The 6,130-nt window shown below is 42.3% G+C and overlaps 1 pseudogene; it reads right to left on the minus strand.

Moving 5' to 3' along the window:
* Window positions 1-287: 287 nt before the first annotated feature.
* LOC147018111 (uncharacterized) lies at window positions 288-5,352 on the minus strand (annotated as a pseudogene).
* Between the last annotated feature and the right edge of the window lie 778 nt (window positions 5,353-6,130).

Raw genomic sequence — 6,130 nt, forward strand, 5'->3', positions numbered from 1 at the left:
CTGGTTCATGCCCCATGGGGTGGTCGTAGGGCAGCTAAATAGGCCCCACGTGCACCCCCCCCCCCCGAGTACTAATGCAAACATACTTTTTTAGAATCCTTAAGGTGTCCAGTTAATATTTTTAGGTGTTAAAAAGAAAATTAGGTTGGTCTTGGGGTGTATTTGGCTGCTATCTTGGATTTTGACATGCCCAATGATTGAAAAACAGAAATTTTCATAACATTTGAACCAAATGGACTAGAAACACAAATTAAGCATTTATTCTGCACAATTATGGCACAGGAAATTGAACCAAATCATCATTTTAAACATTCAATGACATCTCAAATGAGAAAAAAGAAAAATGTCCTATTTCAGCATAATATATACAAAAATTAATTATCATCAAGGTAATCTAACAGTTCCTCATGGTCATAGACACCAGCTTCCTCTTCATTCTCTTCCTGTTCCTCCTCAGGGGTGTCAAAGTGGTCCACTAGGGAAGGGGGAGAATTTGACAACATGACCACACAGGTTCTAGGAAACCATCCATCTTCATCCAGCCATGATCATCCTCTGATTTGGGAAGTTCCTGCATGGGCATGCTTCCACTGACCAACCCTGTAGTTGACCCTGTCAACATGAGGAATTAGGGAGTCTGCATGGAGGAAGATGAGAAAGTTCAACCTTTGACTTGAATGTCTGTGTTTCCTCTGCACCCACCATCTTCTGCAGCATCAGTGTATGCACTTCATACACACGAGAGATGTGAGGATAGCCATACATCAGGCAGACAAACTCTTCCAGACAGTCACACAGCTTGTCTTTCACCCTCCAATATATGCCCAGTTGCTTGAATGCTGCCTGGAACCTTGTATACTTCTGGAGTTTCTTCAGTGGATCAATCTTTCCTTTGCCTTTGAAGGCACTGGTACAATCTTCTCCAGTAAAACAATATAGACCCATAAGTGCTGTCCAGTGGTCACGTCCAAGTGTGCGAGCAACAGAAGTGACATCGACAGTGTCTGTTTCCCAACACCTGTATGAAAAACAAAACAAAAATACATTTAAAAAAAATGTAGCTCAATAAATCCCTTACTTGAAAAATTAAATAATTGTCTATCCTCTCACCTGGCTGAAGGTAAATCTTGAGCTTAACGTCCAAGGCATAGTACAGAAGTCGGAAGAAGATGTCTGTGTCAGGTGTGCGGCCAACAGCACTCTTATAACCAAAGCTCTACAGCATAGTTGAGATAGAGGATCACACGAGTGTCTCTCTCCTGATTTGACCTCAGGCTGTGGATCTCTGATTCTTCAACCTTGCCATCTTGAGATGTCAGCTCATAGGCCTTGCCCTGCCCAATGAGCACAGCAGGCGAACATCCCTCCAGTCTTGAAGCTGCATCTCTGTTGCTCCAGACCCTCAGAAGAAGATTACACAATTGCCTTTTGTTCTCATCATTCTGGAGAAATATGTTCATATCTGGGGGGGGGGGGGTTATTGTGGCTGGGCCATCAATGTGCAGCTTCTGTGACATACCATGGCGTCGCCTCTCCTGTGCCTTGATGGAGTCTGAAATATGAATCAGTTGAGAATACAAAGCCATGTTTCTTTGAAACCATCTATCTGATCAAGTACTTTCAGATAGATTGCACCAAAGCTTGATGGCAAGTCCTTTCGGCCATGGATAAGGGCATTCCCATCCTGGATGTAGAGTGCATTTTGAGGGTAATGCACTTCATCTGAATGATCACTCAGGAGATAATGGAGCATGGTGGCCTTATTTGTCTTTGCAAAAAATCCATCAGGAGGGCCAAGGCCGTGAGGAACAGATGTGAGGGAGAACTTCATGAGCTCAGAGAGGTTGATGGGCTCATCCATAAGTTGAGACTTAATCAGCAGCTGGAAGGCCAGATCTCCCTGTTCCTGATACTGGATTAACTGAAACATAAAAAAAATATTAACAACATTCAGAAGTAAAGATAAGGCAAACTCTCATAGTGCTTTTCAGACATTTTCTCACCTTTCCCTGGGAGGATGCTAGTGTTGTCTTCTTATTGCTGGCCTCCATTGTGCGAAGTTTCAGCTTCTTGACAGGGTTGAAGAAGCCAAGCTCAGATGACTTCAAGCGCTGCTGGATGAACACCTTAGCTGCTTTACTAGCTACATCAGCTCTTAATATGTCAACTTCCACCTCAGGAGAAGCTGCTGCACCAGAGGAGAGGCAATATAGCTGGTCCTTGTCTGGGATTGTGAAGGGATTGGTGAAAGACTGGATAGCAGTCATGGTCTTTTGTACAGCTTCCTCACTTCTCTTGACCTCTGTCTTCTGCAGCTCTCTATACTTTCCATCCTTTGGAGACTCAGTGTCACTGAGCATATCACAAAGTCCAAGCATCCTTTCAAAGAACTTGGCACTGAGGGGGGTAGTACGACACCAAGGCTGGTAGGCAGCAAATTTGTTTAATAGACCAGTGACACCACCCTGAGACTTGGCAAACTTCATGAAAGTTTCCTCCATTGTTTTGTCCACAGCACTTAGGGTTCCAGGAATCATAGACATTGCTACTACGATGGTAACCTGGGTGAGGAGGTCGGTTGCCCCTGGAAGGCTTAGTTCAATATTTGTGAGGAAGACATCAAGCCATGTCAAATACCTGTAAGGAAAGAAGAGTTATATTAGTTTATAGGTCCATGCCATCAAACCATGTCAAATACCAGGATATGTCCAAAGATTGGGAAATGCAAAATAAAAATTAACTGATTGTTTGGTATTGCTAAATCATAACAAAACTACAATACCTGGAATAGTTTTGCTCTCCATCAGCAAAGAAGAGATTTGCCATGTCACCCATACACATGTGGAAGAGCTTGAAGTTGTTGACTTTCACTGAATACAACAGCATGAAGATAAGCCGTGCATATTCAATGAATGAGAACCAGTAGCTAGCTGTCTTCCCCAGATGACCACTGCGAACCCTGTCTTCAAACAGCTTGTACTTGGTGATGATACCTACTGTTGTTGAATCTTGAGCTGTATCTAGCTGTTCCCTTCCACAGGTGTTTATGAGAGTAAGAAGAGCCACCGGATCCTCAATATTCACCTCCTCTTGCTTGATGAACTGCTCCATGCAGACCCTCTTCATAGCCTCACCAACAGTCTTCAAGCAGAAAAGGCTTTTGGTATATGCCTTTTCATTCAACATACCCTTCAGGCAGCCACTTGTCACCAGCTCAGCTTCAATCAAAATCTCTGAGTATCCCGATCCTGCCATCTTGTGCCCACAACATACCAATGTAGTTCATACCAGTATGAAACTGTCCCACCAACAAAATGTGGTTCTGGTACTCCTCAGGATATGTCAAAATTAAAGGCAAAGCTTTCATGCACACACCAAGGTCATAGGTTGAAATTACATATTCCTGTCCAACTTCAGCAGTTTCCTCACTTGAGCACTTGAGAAGGTCTGCGACTGTTATATTCAGTAATAGGCTCATTAATTCGAGTATAGTAATCAATGGTGGTCTTTTTGGGGGGAACTTTGTCAGTGACAGAAAACCACCCAGTTCAGGAACTGGCTGCTCTCCATGACTCCCCACCACTCGACAGAGGAGCCACACATAGCATTCCATCATAGTGGCATTCCAATGCTGAGCATTTTCAGGTGGGGAAGTAAATGAAGCACCATTGGGAAGCTTTGGACCAACTTTGTTGTAGATATTCAATGGAGGCAGACTCTTGGGAACTTCCATTGAAGAACTCTTCCCTTTCAAGCAATCATATGTTGGAAGTGTGCGCTCTATGGCCATATCACAGTCCTCTGTTGTTTCCTGAATCATGATCCCACCAGCAGCATTGACAGTGTTTGAGCCATGTACATTTGTGAGGATTTTATTGAGATTGTCCCATTCTGAATGAAACAGTACATTACCCTCTCCTTTGATGATCTGGGGAGTGAGATGTGTGGATACCTCATCCACAGCTTTGGAAAGTGCAGTTTCCAATTCAACACCGAAATCATAGGATTCACAATGACCGAGTCGATTGAGAATGGTAGTCAGCTGTTTGCTCCGGAAGAGATGTCGCAGAGTTGTACACTTAGTAAGATGTGTTTAGGGAGCTTCCACTCCCCATCCGTCACTGAGTGGCAGAGATCCTGGTCAATTGATAGGACAAGACACTTTGTCTTATCACTGGTTACTTCTTATTCACGAGATATAACTATATTCAGGAACTTTGTCAGCTCAGGGGGAAGAAGATCAGGCTTGACATCAAGATCATCAGGAGTGGGAAACAATGGAAGAGCTTGTATCTCCTTGAAAGATTGGCGTATGAGGCCACAAAGTAGAAGAGCAACAACCTTGGTGTTATCAGTGCTGGCCAGATTGTATGCATGAGAAATGGCATCAGCAACTGTTATACTGGAGTTATAAACAAGGTAGAAGGATATGCAGCCCTTTGTAATTACCATCTACTTTGGTGAATACAATGCTGGACCCAATGTCAGGATAATTCTGCAGTCTCCTCATTAATTTTTCACTGCGATAGTCTCTGTTAGGAAACCCACATTCATCCAGTTTCTTAGTGTAGATCAGTCTCAAGGAGGAGAGTGCTACAACCCCATTATCAGCAATGACATGTTCAAGGATGAACTCAACAACTGTATCAAATGCCTCATGGTGGGCAGCTTCCTGGTGAGCCTGCTCAGTGTCATCACATTTTGCATTCTCTGCAGCACAGAGATGATTGTGGTATGCCTTCGTAAAATCTCGTCGGCAACTTGGGTGAAATTTAGTTTCTTTTGCAAAAAAGTCAACATCGTTAACCTTGCGGTATAAACTGCTGTTCCCCAATGCTAATGCTTGAGGTTCAATACACTTCCAGGCTGTGGGTAGGGTGAACTTGATAGGTTTCTTCTTTTTGCCTGATCGCTCAGGTAGCTTCAGATCAATTTTATCACAGAAGATGCATTCAGGGCCAAAAAGAACAGTTTCTGACTGTTTTTTGCGAAGCGATCGCCCAAGTGCTGCTTAAGATGTTAAGGGCTGGTTTTTGTATTCAGTTAGCCGATGAAGGGACATTGTAAAGTACTGGTAACATCCTCTGTGATAACCAATGGCATCCAGTCTAACACCTTCTAATGAATCAGGTATCTGACTGCATATATTCTCCATACGATAGGAAGACCCTGAAGGTTCAGGTAAACGTTTATCACGAATGTCATGCAGGAAGGCCAGTTTATCAATGGGATCTGCTTTGATACTGCTAAATGATGTAAAATTCCCATAATTATTAATACCAGTCACATGCAAGATACATTTGGGGAAAGAGACTTTTTTTTTTAGCTTGAGAGTCAACTGGACTTTCAGTGCTCAGGTGTTTTTTTCCTTTAGGCATAGTTGGGTTAGTTTCTACTTGACAATGATGTGAACCCTCCACCAAATAAGCAATATGTCTGTCCACATTCTACAGATTAGTTTCTCACCATCACTGTTACATGCACCTGAAACCAGAAGAAAATATGATGAAGCAATTGAGGAAATATCGTTTACAGAGGTAACAATGCTCTTGGTCAGTTTACATATAGAGAATGATCACCGCTGCCTCAACAGACTCAAGTCAGTAAAGCTCATACATTGATACAATGCAAAAAAACTTAACACCTGAAACAAACAGAAAGTATTATGTAGTGCTCTCGGAAGGTAAGGTAAGTATAACACAGCAACAATGGGAAACAGCATAAATTCCTATTATTGGATTTGATTTAAAATTCAAGTTCCAGGATCTGATCACTCAATCAAGCTGCCTCATTATAGGGTACTTCCACTCACGATCTAAGGTGAGTTAGACTATTCTTACCCAGGTGCCAACATGGACTAAGAGTTCTAGGAAGACTGACAAACATGTCACAAGGTTACAAAATTTTACAAGGAATGAACATTGCTGACAGTTATCAGATGCCAGTAAGCAAGGCCTATACAATATGAAATAAGAGTTACAATGTTGTTGGTCAGTTTATATGTGGCAATGAACCAACATAAGGCATATATATGATTCCTTCGGCATGTTTTTTCACCATTTTGAGAAGTATGACCCATAAAGCATTATGAAATATAAAAAATGATATTATAAATAAATTTGTCATGTCA

The sequence above is a fragment of the Eptatretus burgeri genome, chromosome 10, assembly GCF_056783735.1.
Source record: "Eptatretus burgeri isolate ZD-2024b chromosome 10, Ebu_testis_v1, whole genome shotgun sequence".
Classification (NCBI taxonomy): Eukaryota; Metazoa; Chordata; class Myxini; order Myxiniformes; family Myxinidae; genus Eptatretus; species Eptatretus burgeri.